Genomic DNA, 26,314 nt, shown 5'->3' on the forward strand with positions numbered 1-26,314 from the left:
GGCCGCAAAAACTGAATTATTCGCCGAAACTGAGAACCTATATATTGTTCAAACATAATTACGAAACAGAAACTTATGTTAAACTTAATTTATCCAGAAGAGAACTCTCAGTCATGGTACAGTTCCGTTGCGGAGTTCTAGCTCTTAGAGTGGAAACTGGCCGTTTTGTTGGCGAAGACCTTAATAATAGATTATGCAAATACTGTACAAAATGAGACTGAAGATGAAAAACATTTCCTCTTAAGGTGTGACTTATACAATGATTTAAGGCAACGAACATTTCATAGGATTATCTCAGACTTAGAGCGAAACTCTTTTTCAGATGTTGATTTGATAAAAACATTATTAGTTGACTGTCCACGGAAAACGGCTAAGTTCCTTTCATGTGCATTCGACCTTAGAAAATCGTTTACATTCAGATGAATATGAATATTGTTAGCTAACATTTTAGTCAAAAACTTTTCCAATGTTGGAACCAGCCATCTACAGATTATTTTTTTCCATGTCGAAATTAATTTGATTTATAAAATAGTGACTTATAGGCACATTGGGCCTGTTGTACTGTAAAATAGTTATATTTTACTGTTGTATTTATCATGTTGTACAAATGTCACTGTAATAAAAGAATTATCTGTCTATCTATCTATCTGTTGTAATTTGATATAAAGGTTTAAAATGTTGTCAAAAATCAAGCAATACAATGTTTTATGTGAAATTTTAAATATTTTACAAGTGTTTTACTATATGCTTTAAAATGTTATTGTCAATTTGGAAAGATTTGTGCTAGATGGTAGTTCTATACTGAATTCATTAGAAGAAAAATGAAAAAACAAATGGATTAAATACGCCTATATAAAACAAAAATGTTTGGTGGCTGATATATTGATTTATTGCAAAACCATGGTTTGGGGGTAATATAGAGTAATTGTATATAATGTAAACCTGTGGAAAAACAAAAGCAGTGTCTAGCCATATTGTATTAATGATTAACATGGAATTTAGAAGCATTATTTAGTATTTGTGTTATAAACGCCTTCAATTTTGTTATTAATATTATAATAAGCAAAACGTAGATAATTTTAAAAAGTCTGAAAAAGGAAACAATGTTTTATTCCTTTTTTTGTAGAGAGAGAGAGAGAGAGAGAGAGAGAGAGAGAGAGAGAGAGAGAGCTCTGTAAGAATAAAATTTTAGTGCAAGGATCTTTTTGTTTAATTAGTATCAAGTTACGAAATTAGACAAAAGTATGTGTATAGTTACAATGTTCCATTTCAATACATAACGACGAGTTATTTTCACTTCCTCATTATTTCTGTTTAAGACCTGGAGCGTAACAAATACAAATTTTGTTTCATACAATTTGTACATTTGAGCAGATTTAATATTCAACTGGACATTTCGTACGAGGTAAATAAAACTTTATATTATAAAATATTAAAATTTAAAAATTTAAAGGTAATAAACATTAAAAATACCAAATACTAAAGCTTAACATTGTTATTCATTAGTATATTCTTAATCGATAAATTACAATAAATTACGATTAAATAAATTACGATAAATATCTGAGTGCTATTAAAGTATTCATGTTATCAAAGATTTCTGACATTTGATTATGCTTTGCTCTAATCTAAATGCAAAGTCTATATTTATTGCAAACATATCACTTTACTTTTATACTTATATTCCGCTTATTGTTGATCATGGAGTGCATTCCATATTCTTGATCCTAGCGGTCCGATGTTTGTAGATAAAACGGATGAGGTATGCAATATAGTAAATAAATTGGATGCTTTTAATCCAAACGTTATGGCGCATTTAATAAAAACGGAAATGTTGGCAATAACCGACTGCATATTTAAACTTGAAAACCTGACGCAGAACATCTCACAGGTGATATTAAACATTTGCGCGAAAAGAAAAGGCTTACTTATTATGGCGAAGATATAAAACGAAAACTCACAAATTATGTATAGAAATACTGGTAAACACAACAACAGAATTAAGTAGATATCAGTGAGATTGTGTTGTCGAATATGAACTGTCACAAACTGAAAGAATTAAACGACCTATTGGTTTCCGAAACATACTATTTTGCTGATACTGTAAAATCATTTAATTTCGTGGACATGAACTTTCGTGGTTTTTAGTCTAAATGGCAATTTCGTAGGGATATAAATTTGTGGATTTCAACTTTTAAACATAAAATGAATGGAAATTTTACTTGTTCGTTGGGATTAAATTTCGTGGATTGACTCAACAACGAAGTCCACGATAATTAGTTCCCCACGAATATTAACGATTTCACAGTATATGAATTGTATGTCTTATATCAAAGACACATTTTCAGTAATATGAATGTCAATTTTGTCTATAATTCTACACCTGTTCCATTCTGATAAACTGACTTCTTTAGGTTCCTTGTTCTGAACATGAACCTACGCATGTGTCACGTTTTTACATAAGCATCACTGATAACATAGAACAAATTTACCACTGAGGTTTATTGAAAGCTCCGTTGATAGAATTAAGAGGGTGTGTAGGATAACATTTGTGCTTTTAATACTCAGCGTGAAGCAAAAATAATGTAAAGTACTATTAAATAAAATTAAAGCCAGTTCTGTTGCTTGGTGTCATTTCTGACGTCTAATGTGCGCCTGGTACTGATGCATAATTGTTCATATTTGTCGTCTTTATTCTGACATATCCATCTGCGTTTCGCATTGGCAGGCTCTTATAAATGTCTGAGCTACTGAGTAATAAATCTATTCTGAACCAAAAATCTAACCCGCCATTTGCTATTTTCCAAAAATTTTACAAATTACTGATAGTACATTTCTTACATCAACGGAGTCTTTACAAAGATATTTCGACTTATCAGAATTTCAAAAGATGGGTTCAAGTCGTAAAATGGGCAAATTTATATATGATAGCATAATTTGATTTTTTGTTTGAAATTGTGAAAACTTATCAACAGCATATTGGTCTAAGCATAGGTTAAATTAGACAAAATACTGTTATTAAAAAGCTTTTAAAATATATCTTTATAAAAACACTTGATAAAACAATAGTAGAAGAAAGAAAAAAAGATCAAATATAGTGTATACATTATCTAAGATAATGTAACAATTGTTCCATGAAATATAATTACATGCAATAATGTTTAAAAGTTTTCACGTCATCCAAAACCAACACAATTATTCAGTCGGGTAGTTCCAAATGTTCACTATTACTCATCGACATTTTATGATCGATGTATCTCATAAACTAAAGTCGTTAAATGAAATAAAACTAGAAAGTGTCAACCAAGCACTTTTTCGTACAATAAAGCAAACAAAGAAGCGAGCCTCTTATAAAATTAATCACAGCAAAAATAAAAAAAAAAGTTTGGAACGGCATGATATTTCATTTCAAATGTCATGGAAAAGTATTTAGCCAACCTTACAATACACAATAGAAGACAACAAATATACCAATTTGTACTTTTTTATTTACTAATAGATAAGTATTATTCTAGAGCATTTTACGCATAGCAGATAAGCAATTCTAAACATTGTCAAACTAAGGTCAACCTTACGCTAACAAACACATTTACCGTTGCATTTAATTATTGTGGTCATCTGGTTCTGTGCTGAAGCTACTACATTTACAATAGTTAGTTGTGAACAACTTTCCGATCGTAGTCTCGCGCGATGAGAAGAACCACGACACAAGAAGTAAAAAAAGCGATGAATGCAATGGAAATATTTATATTTCAACACAAAATATTTTTTTTTACAATAAATACTTTATTTACGCTAATAATGTATCAAATTTATTCCGTTTGATGTAGTGTAATGAAAAATAATATCACAAGTGTTGCTGAAAATGTCACGTAAACGACCGAAAAAGAACGTTGATAAAAAAGTAATGAAAGCGATGGAAATTTCAACTCAAAACATTTAACGATTTGTACATAATTTAGGTAAATGACATTTCAAATTTATGCCCTTGCATGTGCAAAACAATATCATCAAATTTCTCGAAACGGACACAAAGTCGAACAATAACCTATTTCACTGCGCATGCTTTCAGGAGATTGCGAACCCGTATTGACAATCGGCAACTTCAGTGTGATTATTTATTTCTCGTATGTCATTTTCGGCATTCCCCGTCTGATACAGAAAACTTTATAATTGCATCATCTTTAGTGATAACCTGCGAAATCGGAATTATCATACCAGATTAAGTAATTTCACGGAAATCTATTTTAACGGATTCACTATCTCAACCCTTATCATAATGCGCACGACTGAATCTGCTTTTGCGAGCAGTGCAGATCATGATAAGGCTGCGCATCCAGGGGCGTACCTAGACTATTTTGAACTGTACGCCATATGAACAGCTACGAACCAAGCAGAAATGCTGCGAATGTGTGGTAGGTGGGGGAGGGGGTCTCCATCTCCCGGCGGATTGGGTTTTCGGGCCTCCCCTTGAAAATGTTGACAGATGTTCGGCAAGAAATGCGTTCTTTTGCTATCTTCCAGCGTTAATATATTTTGTTTTTCACATTTGTACTACATATAACATATTACATATATAAGATAATCATTTAAATTCATAGTTTATCACACCGCTTACGCTTACTGGCAGGGATCGTGACAATGTCTAAAATTGCAACTGGAGCAGCCCCAGATACTTTGAGGAATATAACCATTTTTGGTATACAGCCCTATGTAACTTTACCTTGGAAAGTGTGTGATTCAATAGCTCGATCGCTCTGGCACGATACTTGGCCCGTACTAGTATTCATTTCTAATTTTATCTAAGGTTTTAATATGTTTAATATCAATTTCGCAGATTTTTCCTTGAATTACTTTGATACAGCGATAAACAACAAAATGAATTATGCCAGACTTAATATGTTGAAAAGTTCTATACAATACACTCCAGGACAAAACAACTTTAAATCAACAGTAACAGTAGATATGTAGTTATGTTTCAAAATATTTGCGTCACTGAAGCATTGTGTCATTCTATGATATATTTTATTGTACAACTGCCCACACAGACATATTGTGTATTGCCAAATGGGCCTAACAATAAGTCTGTTTGTGTAACTGCATATAAACTCTTACCTAATCCCAACTGCTACACATGTGAACAAATCGCATATTCGAACCGTGCGCAAAGATGTTATTATCATCATTTATTATTTAATATCCTCTTCAATGTAAAGATCGCATACTTATTAGGCAATGAATGGAACGTTAACGCACAAATTAAGGATTTACTAGTTTTTCTTTGTTGTTATCGTTTATGAAATTTGTTTAATTTAATGCATGCCTTCTGCATTCGAATTTTGACAGGTTTTTAATAAATGTATCTACCCACACATTGCAAATATTTTAAGTTTTCTCACGCGAAACGCAACTTCTTTCCTAGTTACTGTAAACAACATCTAATATTTGCAAACGTAAATTCAAACTGCGTAAATTGCCAAATGGTAATTTGGTATCTAGATTTGGATATAGATTGACAGATTTAATTGCAACCATAAAGACAAATTTCAATATCACGCCAAGAATGTTATATTTAGCGTAACCTTTTTCTTTCTTTCTTTCTCAACATCGGCTGATAATTTTTGTTCTGCTGCTCTCATGATTTACCAATAAAACACATGTCATTTGAAATTTGAACAGCAGAGTAAGACGGGTGTTCTGTTTTGTGCTAACAAATTTTCCGACATGCCCAATACATCGAGGTGTAATGGACATACATAGTATTATGTTAGTATGTTTGTAGAAACGAGCGTCTGGTCGATGCCGTAGAAACTTGCATGCACAATAGATTTGTTGGGTATGACGACGAACCGACACAAATTTAGGTCATGCTTCGATGGTTGAGGAAGATCTCAGGTGCCCCTCTGTGCATTGTTTCATCACGGGCGGCCATAGAACCACCGACCTTCCGTAAGCCAGCTGGATGGCTTCCTCACATGATATGCACAATAGAATCTCTACCGCAAAATGATACCCCTGAAGCGATGCTCTAAATCTAAAACATCCAATTAGTATACATGTATATTAAATATAAATCATTGGCTAGACTTTTTGAACTAGTTATAAATATTTATACTTTGTTTAGCTAATCATGATTTTGTCTTGTTTTAAACCTGTTGCATATAGTACTGTTAACTGCATGTTTACGTAAACTAAACGTAAACGTAGTAATTGTCCGCTCGCGTATCTTTGTATAACTATTTCTAATACGAGTAAGCCATCAAGCTGGGTTTGTGAACAAACATGGCTTTATTCAAGTACCAGTTCATGACTAAAATTATGTCCAAAGGAGGCACCTGGGGTCTTCCTCCCAACATTAAACCCTGTTAAAAGCTGGATAGTTCTTTTGAGACACAAACACGAACTTGTAAAATATTGCAAGTTTACCTTAATTGATCATCTTATTTTAAACTTTCTAAACATTTCAGGGTTTTCCTGCATATTTTCCATGACATTAATACACTTGCTTCACTTGCATTGTTGAATGTTTCTACATAAGTTTGCCACCAGGGCATTTTTGTTCTTGTGAGACATTTCTATGCGTAATTTCTTCTATAGAAAACTTTAACCAAGGGATAACCAATATACACACTTCCGTTCGTTTTCTCCTCGCTGTCAGTTTGTGTACACGTGCGTGACTGATTTGTGCTTTTTTTAATAATCGTCATATAGGAAAATGTAAAAGGTAGGTGTAAATTTCATGGAATCAAATAGCACAGCAAACACAGCCAGAGACAAAGACCGCCCAATAGGCCTGCAACAAATAGAAACACTCGCGCACACACGCACGCACGTGTACACAAACTGACACTTATTAATAGGTAACACTATTAATAAATACTGGAGTATTTTGAACCTATCAAAAAGCTTTACAACTAAATCCATTTATGAGAACTGTAAACCTGTTGTTGCCTATAGACGTCCGAAAAATTTACAAGACTATTTGATAAGTTCAGAGTTCAATAAGCAAAGTGATAAACTTTATCTCTCACAGAGATGTAATGGTAGCCGATGTTCGCATTGTACCAATATCGAAACAGGTTTAGAATTTACCAGTCAAATGACTGGTCAAGCATAACAGTTTACACCATAACGTAAACTGTAAAAGTAACTGTGTAATTTATTGATTACTTGCAAAAAGTGACAAACAGTATGTGGGACAAACTAAGCAACCTGTATCAAAACGCATGAACAGTCACCGATTTGATATTAATAGTTTTACTGACCCTACTTTTCCTCAATGGTTGCATCACATTTCAATTTACGAGATCATTGCTTAAAGGACTTTTTTTATGCCTATTGAGTTGTAAGAAATGACATTGATCGTCTCTGCAAAGAAACAGTGTGGATACATAAATTGAAACGCTCTATCCAGATGGTTAAATTCTAAAGTTTTATTTGATATTAAATTGACCAATCAACTAATTGTATTGATCTACATATATAGATATGTAATGCCGAGTATATCGTTGTTTTTTCCTATTTCTGTTTTTTATATACGTAAGTATAGGAAATTTTGTATAAACACTATCCGACAATTTACTCGGTATGTTTGTTAAATCCGTTTAAAGAAACGTTATTTTTAATTTATTTAACATTGTAAATAATGTAGATCTAAACTTTGTATACATTTTACCGCTTTTTTACGCGACGTTGTTTAACGACGTCACGTCTGTTGTTTTTATTGTTATTCTTCCCTGAGGAAGGCTTAACGCCGAAACGTTGGAAGTTAATAATTATCTATGAACAAACGCTACACGTGTTGTTGTTGATTTTTCTTATTTGTTTTTTCATAGACGAATTAGAAAGATGTTTGTCTGAGAAGGATGTAAAGGGTATTCAGTTACATCCTGATACTATGCAACTATTTCTGTTAATGTTTGCAGACGATATAGCACTAATGTCTGACACTGTTTATGGTCTACAGAAACAACTAAATGTTCTATCAGGATTATGTAATGAATATATGTTAAAGGTAAATGAAAATAAAACAAGAATTGCTGTTTTCAGAACTGGTGGAATTTTAGCCAGAAATGTAAAATGGTCTTATAATAACACACAATTAGAACTTGTAAATAGATTTTGTTATGTTGGATTAACGTTTACTAAGCAGATGTCCATGAATAGTATGGTTCATGAATTGTGTGTCAAAGGGAAACGAGTTTTGATATCAATTTTACATTTATTGTATAAACATGGTCAATTACCTAAATCTATTTTCTATAAAATATTTGACTGCAAAATTTGTCCCCAGTTATTGTATGGATCAGAAGTATGGGGCTAGGACAAATTTGAAGAACTTGAACATGTTCAGTATTATGCATGTAAAAGGTTTATGTGTGCCAAACAAAAAAGCATCAAATCCTGCAATCTTGGGTGAAAATATCCATTGTATATAAAAAAACATATAAAAGGGCCTTAAAGTACTGGCTTAAAATTTTAAAAATGCCAGATGAAAGACTTGAGAAAAAATGTTAAAACATGATGTTACATGATGACAGATATGTGTGTGTAAATTGGGCTACTTCTGTTAAAACATGGTTCCAGACCTTCGGGTTTGGTTATGCATGGCATGATCAAAATGTACAACATGAAAACTCTTTTTTGAATATGTTCTAAAACTGACTTAGAGATGTCAGTACACAGGAGTGGTGTGAAACTGTTAGTGTTAACCCGAAACTTAGAAGTTATAAATTGTACAAAAGTGATTTTGTTTTCGAACCTTATCTAGATGTCTTAAATATTAGAAAGTTCAGGTATATTTATGTCAGTTTTAGAATGGGTAGTCATGATCTTGAAATTGAAAAAGGAAGGTATGCAAATATTTCAAGACAAAATAGACTATGTAAAGTATGTGATGCTAATAGTATTGAAGATGAATGCCACTTTTGTTGAAATGTACCTGTTACTCAGATCTACGTGTTTCATATTTACCACAAAAGTATTATCTCCAACCAAATGTTAACAAATTTAATATGCTTATGTCATCTAAAAATGTAGAATTTATCAAGACAGTTGCTGTATTCTTATACCATGCCATCACAAAATAAAACTTTGTAGGCAGGAGTTATAACCACATATTGTTAACCAGTACTTGAAAGATATTGCCTGATATAAATGTATTATGTCTATTTGATTGACTTTACAAATGCTAACTTTGTGCACGTATTTGTAAATGTATATATATTTTGCATGGGCCGGAGGCCTTAAAGCGAATAAAACTTTGTCATTGTCATTGTCATAGATTGAACGTCAAACCGACATAATTATAGATCTTATGGTGACTTTCCAACTATTGATGGTGAAGGACTACCCAAAGTGCCAGCCATGTACATTATTTCATCATAGGCGGGCAACTGGAAAGAACCGGAACACGCCGGATGACTTTCTCACATAAAAACACACCAAGTGAGGCTTGAGTTCTCATCGGTGACGGGTAAGTGATTTGAAATTAACGACCTTAAAATTTGTCTTTCGAAATGTTTTGACTTGATTGTCACGCTTTATTTATTGAGGTAAATTATGCCTATTACTTTTATTTGATGTCACTTTTATTACTACACATTTTTCCGCACCTTTATCTCATTATATACGTTTGAAACGTTTATTTAAAAGACGCGATGATTTAGATTTTTAGCAAATATCTGATAACAAGTGTTGCTTGAACGTGCATCAAATCGGGGAACTCTGATTAATATCTTTAGCTAAAAATTAAACAAAAGCTGGATTTTCGGTGCAAATTCTTTCTATACGTTGTTCATTGTGTTACGTTAATAGACACAGTTCACCTTTTAGTGTTTCGTAACAAGTGCAACGCATATTTTGTGAATTGGAATCAACTCAGGGAACGGTATGTATAGCACATTATATTTAGTGCAAAATTGCACAGATCTTTCTCCAACTGGAATCACAATGGGGTTTCAACTTTCCTAAGAAAACAATTCTTTCATTCTATGATTTGGAGTTGTTTGATTTTTTTTCTCGTAAGGTTAAGCGTTAAACAGTTTTGTATGAAATCAAATAACTATGGGTGCACATTTAACACTTTGTTCTAACTAGCTTAGGATCTTATGCTAGCTCGAATATCGGAATTCAACTTCATAGCTTTCCCAAATTACGATCCTAAAGATCCTAAGCTAATTGATGGGTCTTTATTTAGTCTTATTTGACTGTATAAGAATAAATTAATTTTTACCAGTGTACTGGAACGGAAAACTTCTTTATATATATTTTGAATAATAATTGAAAACATTATCTTTATTATAAAGAAAATCTGTATTCAAAGCTTATTTAAAAATGATTTGATCCGTATGTTAAGCACAGTGGTCGCATTGAGGTATGTCAAACATTCTGCATTGAAATAATTTCGCACAATAGTGGCGATTAATACAGATAAAAAAACCTCTTTTGATAAAATCGCTTCCTCGGATACCATTCCTCGTTTCACATCATTGTCGAAACTCATAAATGAGGCTCTAAGATACTAAGATTGGAAAAGAGATGTAGAAGTGGAAAACCTAAATTTAATTAGCTTGTAATATAGAAGTAGAGGTCACGTAACATGATTTTACGATATTTTTATTTCGGTGACTTCGTAAGTTTTTTCGTCAAATCGATAGCAAATTAGTCTTTCATCATTATGTTATTTTTTGGCAAACGCTATCGTTTGGGTTTTACATGAGACAAGATTAATTGGAACATTTTATTCTAAATGGAACGTCATATTTGTCGCTCTGACATCACTTAAAAGTAAATATTGACGTCACCTTTAAAATGATATACACAAACTTAAAGACATTGCTATATGAAAATACGACGAGTAATAAGCAAATCGATACTTCTTCATTGAAAAGAACGATTTACAATAACAGTCTGACGGACGCGAAATCCCGGTTCATTAAAAATGACGTCAATAGGCGTTGTTGAAGGCTTGCAGAGAGAGAGGCTACAGAAATATCAAAAATGTAAAGTACGCGTTAAATTAGGAATATAATGAATTTTGTTTTAAACAAAATGTCGAAACGGAACCTCTTGAACATAGACTGAGGCGCATTCTATCTTAAGAAATATAAAATACACACACACACACACACACACACACACACACACACATGTACCACATTCTGTGAAAAGATAGAATAACCATTTTCTTAATAAAAAAAAGATCAATCTGCTTTAAATGTTTTATTATGATTATAAGTATGCATACATATGCTTTCTGTATTTACGAGTAGGTCGTTCCAGTGGAACTGAATTTGTAAAGTGAAGAAGGGTAAACTTAACTCAAATTTCGAGAAATTGGGTCGAAAGAGAAAGCCTTACGAGTATTTATTACAAAGACGTTGGACTATATATTGGATTCGAAACCAGAAATGGAAAATTTACAAGAAGCAAATGACACTAACTGTGAGTTTCGCTATAAAGTCGGCAGCATTACTTCTACGTCTAAAAACACGGACGAGGCGTCTCAGCTTGCCCTCATGAATGGAAAGCGCATTATCGTGATCGGGTGTGGAAGTTATAGACTTAGAAACATATGGCAGTTTATGATCAATGTATTTCATAAACAAAGTCGTTAAATGAAATAAAACTGGATAATGTCAACCAAGCACATTTTCGTACAATCAAAATGTTGTTATTTTCCAACCAGGTAGTAATTTACAAATATAGCATGCAAAGAAACAAGCCTCCTATAAAACCTGTCAGTTGATCAAAACAGAATTAAAACATACTTTCGAACTACATCATCGTTCATTTCAAATGTCAAGAAAAAAGTATTTACCCAACCTTAAAATAAATAATTAAGTAGAAGAAAACAATTTTACAAAATTGTGCTTTTTTATTAAGATAAGGATTTTACGCATAGCAGATAAGCAATTTTAAACAAATTGAAGACGACCTTATGCTAACAAACACATTTACCGTTGCATTTAGTTATTGCGGTCATCTGATTCTGTGCTGAAGCTACTACATTGCGAACAAACTTCCGATCGTAGTCTCGCCCGAAGAGGAGACCCAAGATTTAAGAAGTTCAAAAGCACAGAATGCAATAGGAATGATCATATTTTAACTCAAACTATTTTTTACGATAATTACCTTATTTACGTTAATAAAGTGTCAGATCTTTAAATTTGCATAAGTATTCAGTATACTCATATGAATTGAATGTCAAACCGACAAAATCATAGGTCATATCATAGAGATATTAGATTTGTATTGAGAAATATGCACGAGTTCTGCAGCGGAAATATTGCGCGAGTTTAAGAGCGCGATATTATTCCTCGAAACTGAACGAATGCATATTTCTCGATGCAAATCAAATAATCTTTTTATTACATACACATATTACAATTGTAATTATTATATAAATGGTACAAATTTGTTCTTAAGCTTGTGTAAAACTGAAAATATCGTCGCTAAAGAACTTTTGAACGTGACGACATGCATTGAACTGACGTCACAAATGACGTCACGCACCCGATATTAAACTGGAACGTCAAAATGGAAATAATATTCACTTTTCAGGTTCCACTGTAACTTAACGGAATGTATAGCCTTGTATGTAATAATAGGTCATATGATGACTTTCCAGCTATTGATGGTGGAGGAAGTCCCAGAGTGCCAGTCCTGTACATTATTTCATCACAGGCGAGCAACTGGAAAGAACCGAAGCAAGCCGGATGACTTTCGCACATGAAAAATCAAACGCCCTGCTTGTGGCTTGAGTGCTCATCGGTGACGGGTAAGTGATTTGAAATCAACGACCTTAAAATTTGTCTTTCAACATGTTTTCACTTGCTTGTCACGCTTTATGTATTCAGGTAGATTATATTTATTACCTTTTTATGTCATGTTTATTACTAAACATTTTCCGCACCTTAAGTTTCATTTAATTCATTTGAAGATGCGATGATTTTGAATTCATTATATATCTGATAACAAGTGTTGCTTTTATGTGCCACATATCGTATATTATGTATATTGCAAAATTGGACATTTGATTTTTCTGCAAATGGAATCAAGAAGGGGAACGGTATGTGAGTGATATCACCTAGGTGCTCGTACATGTCTTAGTCTTCACTTCAACTTGCCAGAACATTTTTAAATTTGACCGCTATAGAACTTACTAACATCAGACTCTGTCCAATTGAAAATATAAAATCTGACATTTATAACGTTTGTAAAGGTATATATCAATTTCAAACAGAGGACTTGAGGTGGAATGCGCCTAAGTTTAAGTTAAAGGGTTCGGCTTCGACGTTTTGTTTTATATGAAATTAAGCATATTTCTCATTTAATGCCTATTTTGCATTTTTGATGTATCGATTTGCTTATTATTCATCAGATTTCCATATCAAAAAGTCTTTAAAGTGGTGTAAAATTTGTGAATGTCATTTGAAAGTTGAAGTTGATAATTATTTACGTTAACTCCCTGGGGCCGAAATGCGACTATAGGCGTAATATTTTCTACCCCCGTAGCGTCGATATCCGACTATACGCGCGTTATCAGGACTCCCCAGGACGGCGATTGACGAGTAGAGTCGCGGCACCGCGATCATGCTTATTGTGACATGTACTTGTTAATTTTTGATAATCTTGGCAAAAGCAAAATTATTTTTGCATACTGGGTATTATTTCTTAGATCTTATAATTAGTGCTAATTAGTTCCCTTGTTAAAATAAGTGTTTGCAATTATGCGGCCATGTAAAGACGAAATCCACTGTGTTTCGTTCATACTGTATTTCAAAGGAGTAAAATAATGTCGTCTGCCAAAAATCTTTCTTAAAATAAAGAAAATATTCATTATCATGCAGCTTCTGACATATTAGTTCCGTCCGATGATGATTCAAACGTTGAAATTCCATTATCAGTTAAATGAATGGTCGGAAAAAGTTAAGCTTTAGAAGGCTGAAATATTCGTACACTTATATCGAATACAATACAAACTGAACAACATGAACACAACAAAACATATTTTATAAAATACTAAAACAACGTGACATATGTTTATGTAGTCACGTTGTTTTTGTATTTTATAAAGGTAAATGTAAATATAACTTAACCGTCTCAGCGTGTGTCACAAAACGTTTGTGTACATATATACATCAAAATTAACCATGATCGATATTCACACAAAAACGGGTGTCAATTTTAAGTATGATTATGTAAATGTTCTTATTGTATTTCTATTCATTGGAATTCAATGCCTTTACATGTGAAAAAGTAAGCGAACCAGAAACGTTCAAATATTTTCAATGCAGAAGGTTCGTTAAAATTGTGAATATTTCGAAGTTAAAATATGAACTTTGAAGATTTTGTAAGTTTATCTTAATTTATTTTAATCACCCATGATTCCCTTCACGATTTCAATTCACTGCATGCGCGTGAGATTGTGATAAGATCAGAAAATGTTCTTCGACGTTAGGTGGTAATTCTTATCTCGCCGCAGCAGATATGTTACGATATCGGCCTCAGGGAGTTAAAGTGACATCAAGGCGACAAATATGACGTTGAGTTTTAAATAAAAAACATCCCTCAATATTATTTCATGTAACACCCATATAATGATAAAATTTGACACGAACAAAAACAAACCTAATAAAATGAAGAATGATTTATTTTCTGTCGACTGAAGAAACGGGGCCACCGAATCAATATCTTCGTACAAATTATATAATGCTACAACTAGCCCCTAATCACAAGGTACTGCAATTGAGTATGTTTACTGCATACCCCCTTTTTAGACAAACTGTACTGTTTGATTTTTCTTAGTATTATTAAATAAAAATAGCCGTCTTCAGTCTTCAGAAAAATATACTGGGGTATACAGAACCTAACCGACACATACATGTATGAAAAGGATAAATGAGGAATATTCATTTCAACATAGCACAACGCGCCAAAAATTATTTGCCTAAGTTATTAAAACTTCCGAATATTTGAAAGGCCTTTTGTTATCATGTTCGAATAAACATTATTGACTTTTTAAACATTATTACAAATTCTACATGGAAGAGAGTAGTCGGACATTCCGATTTCAAATAAAGGGCATCCTCCGTGAAGCATCGCGGGGAAACGGAGTATGTTTGTTGTACGGAGGCTGTTGCTCTGAAGAGGTTTATTTATTTAGCAACTTGGCTAGATTGAAAGACTATCATTTGCAAAGAGTTTTAGGCTATCCAGAGATGTGTGTTAAGAACGTTACATCTGTATGCATAGACACATAATAGACACATATCCCATATAGTTTTACTTTATTGTTTCCTAACATAAGAAACCCAGCAAATATCACAAATAGAGTAGAGCTGGTAAATCTCATTTTTAATTCTGTGTTGCTATTATCTATATGGACGACTCAAGAGTCGTAACTTTGTTAGGAGGACCGGCGGCTAAAACTTGCAACCCCTTGTTTCGTGTATAAGAGATATTAGGTTTTGTATGAGTACGTGTATATATGTAAGATTTCAATATTTATATTTTTATAAGCGTTTGAGATGTCAAAATTTCAAACAATTTACCGGTGCACTTCTCAGAAGTTTATAAGGATACGGCCACACGTTGATATATGATATTTTATAGTAACGACGTCTTTTTGTACAAGACTTAGTGCATATACAGGTAAATTGACTGTCGAGACTGTTCGGCAATTCTCGGTCTACTCCGTTCTTCGCCTATGTATCGTTATATTAACATTGATGATCATATGGATTTAACAAATATTATGAAGGCTCATTTACAGTGTTTGCAACGATAGATTTTATTAAAGATCTACCACAACCTAGTGACCTACTTTTACCGCCCAACTGAACTTGAACTTCGAGCAAATCATTCTGATATTGATGGTATAATACAGCTATTAGACAAGATGACAGGTGGAAAATTTAGGTCTTTTTTCAGCATAGTTTTAAAAACATAGCACAAAAAACACTGTAGAAACAAGCAAAGTATGGCATAAAGTCACCAAATACACCAAGTACAGTATATATTGACACATTTATTTTATAATTTATTTAGGCATTGAAGACAATTTATTTAGGCATTGAAGACATTGTCTTGACCTTATATATGTCCCTGTCAATTTGTAACTAGGTACTGGTATTTGTTGCGCGTCTTTACCAGAAATAAATAGGTCAACCAATCGGGACCTAAATACTATAACGTTATAACGGTATTCGAAGCAAACACATTATGACAACAAATATATATAATCACCTTGCAAGTATAATTTACGATCAGATAGAAGCTCGCTATTATTACACTTTATTTGATAATCAATATAATCAATTATTACATACTCGTTTTTATTCCCCGTTAAGTTACACTGGTACCGGAAACGTCAATATTTTTCCATATAATGACGCCTGAATTTCATATCGGGTGCGTGACGTATTTAAGTGCGTGCTGTTGCACTATTTTCTTCTATTTAGTTCAGTATTGTCAATCCTATTCAGGCTATTGAATAAATTTATGGTGCTTACATTATATTTACATGTGTAGATGAGTATGTAATAAAAAGGTTATTAGCTTTGCATCGGGAAATATGCACTCGTTCTTCAGCGGACGAATATTGCGCTCCTAAAGTCGCGCAATATTTTCGCTGAAGAACTCGTGCATATTTCCCGATACAAAGCTAATAACCTATAAATACAGGTTTTAAACAGTTTGGTGTGAAATCAAATTACTATGTTTGCACATTTATAATCAAGTCTTTAGACGTGGCACTTTCTTCGCTAGCTTAATAGGATCTTATGCAAGCTCGAATATCGGAATTCAGCTCCATTCAGACCCGGAGTAAAGCGGCTCATTTTTTTCTTTTTGAAAATTTGAATTTCGATCCTCAAGCTGTTTAAAATTGACTGTTGATCGTAAACAAAATAATATTATGGAACATCCACTAATTGCTATATCCGTAATATACTCGTCTCAACAAAGCTTAAAAAGACCATTTTGCTTTCTTCACATAGAAAATGCAGATAATATGAAACAATAGTTAAATAAATATATAGATAACCAAGCCGTTTGCAGTGATCTTGAAGGGCAAATAATAAACAATTTATTTTTTGTCAAACAGAATTAATTTCAGCACATTATCTGTATTTTACTAATTGTAGACAGACAGGCATAAAGTACAAAATGTATACCCTAAAAGGACCATTTTCTTTTTTAAATTTTAAAGTTAAATATTCATTAGAAACTTAATAATACATGTATATTGAATATCATCACATCGTAAGCAAAGCTAAAATACATATAATACCTTCTTCATGAATATGAATAAAGTTCAGAACTCATTTGTGCTATATTGAATATTTTCACTCTTGTGATAAATTGATGTGTCTAATTTTCCCAAAATATAACTGTATAATTATGCATTAATTCATTTTTTTTGCAGTGTACTAGAACGGAAAGCTTCTTTATTTGTACCTTGAATGAAAAGATGAAAACATAACCTTTTTTAAACTCTAATGAATGAGGCTTTAAGATACTAAAATTTGAAAAGAGATATATGAGTGGAAAACCTAAATTAAATTAGCCTGTAATTTAGAGGTAGGGGTAACGTAACATGGTATTACGAGGACTCCGTAAGTTTTTTTCCTCAAATCGATAGCAAATTACGCTTTCATCATTATGTTAGTTTTTGAGAGAGAGGTTACAGAAATATCAAAAATGTAAAATACGCGTTAAATAAGAAATATGATGAATTGCGTTTGAAAAATGTTGTCGAAACGGAACCCTTTAAACATCGACTGAGGCGCATGCTATCTTAAGTACTACATTGTATAAAGACACAAACATGAACCAACTTCTGTGATACAGTTGAATAAAATAGACTCAAAGATAAAAAATCTTATTTTCGTAATGAGAAATTGATCACTCTGCTTAAAATATTTTATTATGAATAATAGTATACATACATATGCTTTCTCAGTTCACGAATAGGTCGTTCCAGCGGGACTGATTTTGAATGTCGGAAGAGAAAGTCATACGAGTAGGAATAAATAAGACGTTGGATTCTATACTGGATTCGAAACCAGACATGGAAAAATTTGGAGAAGAAAATGACACTAACCAGGAGTTTTGCTATGAAGTCGTCAGCATTGTGGAACAAGGGGATAAGACTACGTCAGAAAATGTTGACGAGGTGTCTCAGCGTAACCTGATGAATGGAAAATGCATTATAGTGGTTGGAGGTGGAAGTTATAGACTGAGGAACATATGGCAGGATGCAGCAAAATATGGAATAGAGGTAACAAAAGTTCAGCATGATAAAATGAATATATCGATAGATTTACCTGTATATGCATTAATCTGTGGCACATGATTGGTGAAGTAGAGTCCTTATTAATATAACACTGATAATCAAGAAATTAACAATAAGGAACTTTTAAAGTGTAAATTTTGACTTCTTTCATTGCGGAAAATGGTTCCGTATACAGGAGTGTACGCATTCCGTATACTCCTAATATACGGGCGTATACGGAAACATTATTCCCGTATATGGAACATTCCATATACGGGAATCCCGTATTCTTTAATTGGACATTCATGTTTTTCTCACATGGATCCGTTCATTCATACTTAGCATAAATACGTTTCAGCATAATATTTCAACATATTACAACATATTTCTTTCATATATTATGTCCTTTTTTTCTGCCTTTAACGCGTTTTTGTGAGTTTCAAATACATAATTGTAATATTTTACTGGTTCCGTTACTAATATAGAATTTTTTTTATTTTTTTTTTACTTCTTTTTAGTATCTACTTCCCTTTATACATAAAATTTGCCTATATTTTATAGTTTCTATTTCGTTTGATGATAAACTATTCGTTTTTAAATTTAATTTTGTTCATTTTAGTAATGATCTAATGGTTGAATGCAAAATTTTTTGAGTATCTTTGTTTGTTTTAGCTTATTGTTTGTTATATATCTATGGTATATAAACTTTCATTGTCCTACCAACGTATTGATAAGGATATAATTTTAATTTGTCTCCCATGATAGCATTGGGACTTCACTAGCTTGATGTGTTTCTGCACATTAAGTATTTTACTTTTTACTCATATCTTCATTAGGCCAGAAGACAGCACTTGGGCATCATAAATGTGTATCGCTTTTTAGCGGGATTTGACGTTACGTTTAATAACGTTACGTCAGTTCCGGTTTTGTATTTCATATGTGGTTATATTATGAGACGCCATGATGTAGAGTAATTCTCGGAATTTGTCATTTTGATAAAGGCCTTAAGGCCGAAACGTTAATAAAACTGAATGAGAACTATAGAGTCTTTACGTTTCAACAGTTTATGTCAGTATTCAAAGTTAGGGATTGTCAAGGTCCAAACGTATGTTTAAGGCGTAGGTTTTGATCATACTTTCAGGAAAGATACCTTTTATATGATATTCGTATATTAGACATATACGGGACCGTATACTCTCGTATATGCACATATTTTTCGCAATTTTTTTTAAATGAATAAAGTTCTTTTTATATCTTGCTACATATGTAACTTCTCGGCCTATGTTTGTTAAAATATGAATGGAAATTAATGAAAGTCCCTTTAGTCGCAAGAAATGAATGCAATAAAGCAATATAATAGCAGACATGTTTTGCTTTGACTTTATGAAAGATAAGATACCAAAATCCGCGTAAACTACCTGGTTACCTCTCACTTTGACCAGGGCAATATGATGTTAAGATATATTTTAGAAACGATAAGATCAGATGTGTTACAACGGGATAATTGTGCAGACACTGCAACGAAACTATGGACATTTGTCCAAAACAAGATTAAAAATGCCGATACACTGACTGCTTGAATGCCTGTTAATTAAAACCGAATTATGTTTTACGGTGTTTTTCAAACTGACCAATTCACTTTTTCTTTACTTGTCTAACATCTTATTCCACCTGTCTTATTTGCTTCTATAGATAATTTTATATGGGTTATTTGTTTGTTTTGAACATTTTGATGAACGCGTAGCGCGAGTAAAAATGTAAAAATTTTCTCACTTTGAGATGAGATATATTCCATATTCACGAAAAACAAACAAACCTTCTTTCTATGTTATGCTTAATTACGATAAGATATGCATTTTGCAACAAAATTTAATCTCAGCGCGGGAAACAGTATGGGGGTAAAAGAACATGATGTCAGACGTGCTGTGACGTTAGAAAGACGCACACGACATAAAGTTCCAATTTGTTTTATTTCTTGCTGCATAAAAATGTTATGAAGTTCTCTTAAGGTAAAACGTGAAAAGGTGAATCCGGAATTATACTATAAAGAACGACTACAATTTTCATCCTGTTTAAAATTTATACACAATGCACAAGTATATTGGCAAAGCTGTATCATTTATAGTGCGTGATAAGCAGTGGGTGATATGGATTATATCTCACTGATGAAACACAGTACAGTATTTCATTAGTTAGCATACAATAAAGATTTGTATTAGCTTGTATCCTGTAAATAGTACTCTGCAAAGTACTTTTCATTTGGTGAAACGGCGTTTATTAGGGATCCTGTGATCCGTGACATTGGGGACAGCCAATGGTTATTTAATATCAAGAACATATTTGGAATGATTCCAAAGTTCATGGAGATAATTAACTTGAAATATATTTGCCAGGTTCAGATTGCATTTGTCCAGTCCTTAAAGACAGTAAAGAATATGTAACGATATTCCAAAGGTAGTGTTAAACAGCCAATCTCAATAAAATGCCCCAATTCAGAGTAAACCTTGTCTCATTATCATAGCTATTCATTGAAACGACTATATTTGTATCAAAATCATATTTCCTATACATTTAATAGAACTACTACATGTTATCATAGCTAAAGTTCATATATGTTGAACTGCGAATAAACGAAATTGATTAAATGTTTCGTTTTACTATTGCTTGTCTGTATTCAAATGCCAAATGTAATATACTGGTGGCAAGGTCGTCACTTTAGGTTCACAATGACACACTGGCCATAAGACTGGTTTGTTTGTAGAAGTCGTAGGGGCTTGGTGTCATTACGCGAATCAGGAGCCCAGTTAACAGATAGTTGCGGCTTTCTTACATACATTGATATTTAGTGTGAAAGAGTACATTCCACGTGCGGTGATGGCCCCAAAGTACCATTCATTTCCCATAGGGTTACATACAAATATATTAATGCAAGGCTTCAATGACACAATGTTCTGAAGACAAATGCAAATTCCTTCTCTTTAGAAATCTACCCGAGAGAAACACAAAAGTCACTTTGAAGTGACCTGTTGACCTGCTACTTTTCTCCTCACATCTGTCAGAATGAATGGTGTATTCTACAAAGTGAAGCTGTCCAGCCTACTTTTTGTACAAATCCGCAGGCAGTCATTTGCACAAGAAACCATGATTGTCCAGAATGTTTTACCCCTTTCTCTTCATTTACACCAGATCTATAAAATTTGGCTATTTTCAGAAGCTCAGAATATCTATTTACAATCAAATCCATCATGAAATGAGGGATCTCTCTTCTCTCGGATACATTTCCTTTAGTTGGGTAACGAAGGGCAGGTAATCGTCCCCATCTGAACCAGTTTGGGAGAGGATGTTATAATGATGCTACATACTTTGTTTGATAAAGATCCATCAAGCGGTTCATGAGAAGTTCCTTAAATGTTTTTCCTATTTTTTTTTGCTCTAGCTGACAGTAGCTGACCTTAATGGGACCAAGATTAACCACTTGATCAAACTTGATAGAGATCTATCCCAAAATTCTACTGACCAAGTTTTGGTATAAATGTAACCAGTAGTTTCAGAGGAGAAAAATTTTAAGTACAATGTTGACGCAGGAAGACGGACGATGGACGCCGTACAATCCACCTAATACGTATAGCTAAAAAGAAACATGAATATAACATTGATTGTGTTGTGTAAAAGAGAACTGGTATGACTGACAAGTACAGTTACATGCAAAAATTAAACATAATATAAAAACTGTCGTTTTATGAAAGAATACAGTTATTACTGAGAATATTTAGTTGCAAAGACAATGTCATTAGGTATTGTTATAATGCTTAGTATTATGTCAAACTTAATGCCAACTGATAACAAAACACGGAAAATCTTACTCGGCGTAATGAAAAGCTAGTTGTACTTGGCAAATAGAATAGTTACGACTAAAAAATATTTTAGATCTTTGTTCATTGCTGACAATAATTATTGTGGTTACTGAGTAATTAAATTTCAAAATCTTTTTGTTGTTGTTTAACACAATACTGCGATATTGTTTACGAATACCCATCTGCAAATAAGTAGAACCAATGTGCTTAGTTTAATAGCCAATTATGTTTATAGCATAGCAGTTCAGTTAACCTTGAACAATACAGACAGCATGGTAAAACCATTGGCAAATCAGTCCCAATCTTCTGATTTTGAACACCTGCCCTTCACCACTGTTTGAAACCTCGCTTTTTCATGTGAGGAATCCATCCAGTTGACACAAAGAAAGTCATATACCCAGGTATCCGCGCATGACAAAAAAAATGCAACTAGGGTCCTCCTCCTCTAAGAAAATCTTGAAAGTTGCAATATGGCCTATGATATTGTGTCATTTTGATGATACTAAAACCAAATCTAATCCTCCTTTAATTTTCAAAATGAGTACAGTGACTGTCATTACTGTTTAAGAGCTCTCGCACTATTTTCAATATACAATTGTAATAAATATTATCTTGGTCTATGTCCAATTTTGTAAATTCACAGTGCTCTATCTCCCGATAGAGCAATACACCTTTAACATTTTTTTCAATTTTTGTCGAATTTTCTCTATAATCTCCAAAGTGAAAAATGTATAAATGCAGAAAAGTAAAAACGAAATGTATTTAAAAACATTTACAGTCTAACAGAACTAAGCGCAAGGAACAAGTAGATATATTTATCATTATTGTCGCCTAGAAATAAAGAAACTAGACGAGAGTTAAACTTTGAAAGCGATTTTCGCCAAGTTTAAAAAATGGTAGATAGAGCATCGATCCACTCACGCGAAGACTGGCCATAAGACTGGTTTGTTTGTTGAAGTCGTAGGGGCTTGGTGTCATTACGCGAATCAGGAGCCCAGTTAACAGATTATTTCGGCTTTCTTACATACATTCATATTTAGTGTGAAACAGAACATTCCACGTGCGGTCATGGCCCCAAAGATTAATACAAGGCTTCAATGACACAATGTTCTGAAGACAAATGCAAATTCCTTCTCTTTAGAAATCTACCCGAGAGAAACACAAAAGTCACTTTGAAGTTACCTGTTGACCTGCTACTTTTCTCCTCACATCTGTCAGAATGAATGGTGTATTCTACAAATTGAAGCTGTCCAGCCTACTTTTTGTACAAATCCGCAGGCAGTCATTTGCACAAGAAACCATGATTGTCCAGAATGTTTTACCCATTTCTCTTCATTTACACCAGATCTATAAAATTTGGCTATTTTCAGAAGCTCAGAATATTTATTTACATTCAAATCCATCATGAAATGAGGGATCTGTTTTCTCTCGGATACACTTCCTTTAGTTTGGTAACGAAGATATTGAAGGTACAGCTTTGAAGTCAATTTTCTGATCTACATTTTGAGGGGTTACATGGCTAATTCGGTGCAGTGGTTGGGGTAGGGTGACGGTATCAATTCGGAGTAAAATCATATATTTACAGAGCAAATGTTTTCTATACGCTGCATATGAAAGTTAAGAGATATAGTGCTGGGTGATTACTTAAAAGCTTTCACAAAGCTTATCCGCATGGGGCTCAACGTAAATAAGGCCTCACACGATACTGAAAACCTTAGTAAGTTGGGCTGCTATGAACTAAGATATCGCCAGTGGTCATTCGTTTCAGCGTTTCCAAAGCGCATCACCGGTATTAACGAGTCAAGGCGGGAACGAAAATCGCTTTTACAAGTGTGTTTAATATCCGGCTGCTGTGGCTTATGTGTTTTGTCTCTCTCAGATTATTAAAGATATACCTTTGAAGGCAATGTTTAAATCTACATTTTGAGGAGTTTACATGGCCGATTGTGAACTGGTTAGGGCAGGGTGACGGTATCAATTCGGAGTAAAATCGTATATTTACGGAGCTAAAGTTTTCTATAAGCTGCATATGAAAATTAAGAGATATGGTGTTGGCTGATTACTTAGTGCTTTCACAAAGCTTATCCGCATACGACTCAACTTAAATGAGGACCTCACACGATACTGAAAGCCTTAGTAAGCCGGGCTTCTATGACCTAAGATATACGCCAGAGGTCAATTCGTTTCAGCCTTAACAAAGCGCATCACCGTTATACGGGTCAAGGCAGGAACGAAAATCGCATTACAAGTGTGTTTTAATATCCGGCTGCTGTGGCTTATGTGTTTGTCCCTCTCAAATATTGTAGGTATAGCTTCGAAGACAAGGTTCAGATCTACATTTTGAGGGGTTACATGGCCGATTCGGTGCACTGGTTAGGGCAGAGTGACGGTATCAATTCGGAGTAAAATCGTATATTTACAGATCAAATGTTTTCTATACGCTTCATATGAAAATTAAGAGATATGGTGCTGGGTGATTACTTAGAGCTTTCACAAAGCTTATCCGCATAGGACTCAACTTACATGAGGACCTCACACGATGCTGAAAGCCTTAGTAAGCCGGGCTTCTATGACCTAAGATATACGCCAGAGGTCAATTCGTTTAAGCCTTAACAAAGCGCGTCACCGTTATACGGGTCAAGTCAGGAACGAAAATTGCATTACAAGTGTGTTTCAATATACGGCTGCTGTGGCTTTTGTGTTTGTCCCTCTGAGATATTGAAGGTATACCTTTGAAGTCAATGTTCTGATCTACATTTTGAGGCGTTGCATGGCCGATTCGGTGCACTGGTTAGGGCAGGGTGGCGGTATCAATTCGGAGTAAAATCGTATATTTACAGATCAAATGTTTTCTATACGCTGCATATGAAAATTAAGAGATATGGTGCTGGGTGATTACTTAGAGCTTTCAAAAAGCTTATCCGCATGGGACTCAACTTAAATGGGACCTCACACGATACTGAAAGCCTTAGTAAGTTCGGCTGCTATGCCCTAAGATATACCCAGTGGTCATTCGTTTCAGCCTTACCAAGCCCACCACCGGTATACGAGTCAAGGCAGGAACGTAAATCGCATTACAAGTGTGTTTTAATATCCGGCTGCTGTGGCTTATGTGTTTGTAATGTTTTTCACAAAGGTCAGATTAGTTAATAGCCATATCAGACTATCTGTATGATAAAAGTATAAAAAGAACATTGATTTTTATTTCAATACATTAAAAGGCTCAGATGACTTTTATGGCTGCTGGTTGTTTTGTTTTCAATCTTTTCCACTTGGGAGATGGGGGGGGGGCGAGAGGGCGGGGTCAGTATGAAGGAATGTGGGGGTGGGGAGAGAGGCCAACCTGTTTAATGTTTACCTGTCTTTGATTTATGGTCATGCAAATAAAGCAATAAGAAATATCTTTTTAAATGATAATTTGCTAAACAGTATTTTTAAAATGGACATGAACAGATATCCATATAGATAAAGTATCTAACTAATACTTTTTAAAATGTTTTTGCTGCCAAAAATAGATAAATAGCTTTTTACTTTAAAGAAGATGTATTGTACTTTATGCAATATTTTTTAAAAGTATTTAAATCAAATATATTACTTGATATTTACGTCACACCCGAGTGTTCAAGACAAACAGGGTAGTGTTCCTCTGTAATGAAAATAATATCTATGATAAATAGATATGTTTGACAGTAATGTTTAATAGATATGATAGTGAAGTTTGAGGTTTTGAAACGAAATCATATTCAACTTAACTTAATATTTATGTTTAAAGTCTTTGCATTATGCTTTTTTAAGTTAAATTTTGCATTTTAAAGACGAATTTGGAATCTGATGTTCGTGAAAAAAAACGATAATGTTTTTTTTTGGATTTTACTCCAGTTTTGTACCTTTCTCTCAAAGCGCAAAGCTCAAAAAAGGTGTTTTTAACAAAATTTTCGAGCTTCATTAGCATGTGTCATGTTGTACAAGGGAAAAATATAAAAGAATGCGGCAGTGAAAAATCACATTTGCACTCATGTTATTTCACGACCACTGAACTCCCATTCGAATTTAACTAAGGGCCCATTGTCCATACCTAAACCCCAGAAACTCGTTGCTAACGAAAAAATTTATGTATGACATTGAGTAAGCACTTTTATTTTACTCATTTGTTCTTTTTTCTTTTTTGGGCCCATTTTTT

The 26,314-nt window shown here is 33.5% G+C and overlaps 1 long non-coding RNA gene across 6 annotated transcripts; it reads left to right on the top strand.

Annotated features, from left to right (window-relative positions):
* The first annotated feature begins 1,249 nt into the window (after positions 1-1,249).
* LOC128551131 (uncharacterized) lies at positions 1,250-18,323 on the top strand. Of its 6 annotated transcripts, XR_008368636.1 has the most exons (5): positions 1,255-1,405; positions 9,284-9,475; positions 9,835-9,889; positions 11,274-12,781; positions 17,969-18,321. It is a non-coding gene; the product is annotated as an uncharacterized LOC128551131 (long non-coding RNA). The 6 variants fall into 6 exon arrangements; XR_008368640.1 differs by having other exon boundaries at positions 1,252-1,405; positions 9,284-11,445; positions 12,632-12,781; positions 17,969-18,323; XR_008368638.1 differs by having other exon boundaries at positions 1,254-1,405; positions 9,284-9,889; positions 17,969-18,323.
* Positions 18,324-26,314: the final 7,991 nt, after the last annotated feature.

Source organism: Mercenaria mercenaria, chromosome 19 (genome assembly GCF_021730395.1).
Source record: "Mercenaria mercenaria strain notata chromosome 19, MADL_Memer_1, whole genome shotgun sequence".
NCBI classification, from domain to species: domain Eukaryota; kingdom Metazoa; phylum Mollusca; class Bivalvia; order Venerida; family Veneridae; genus Mercenaria; species Mercenaria mercenaria.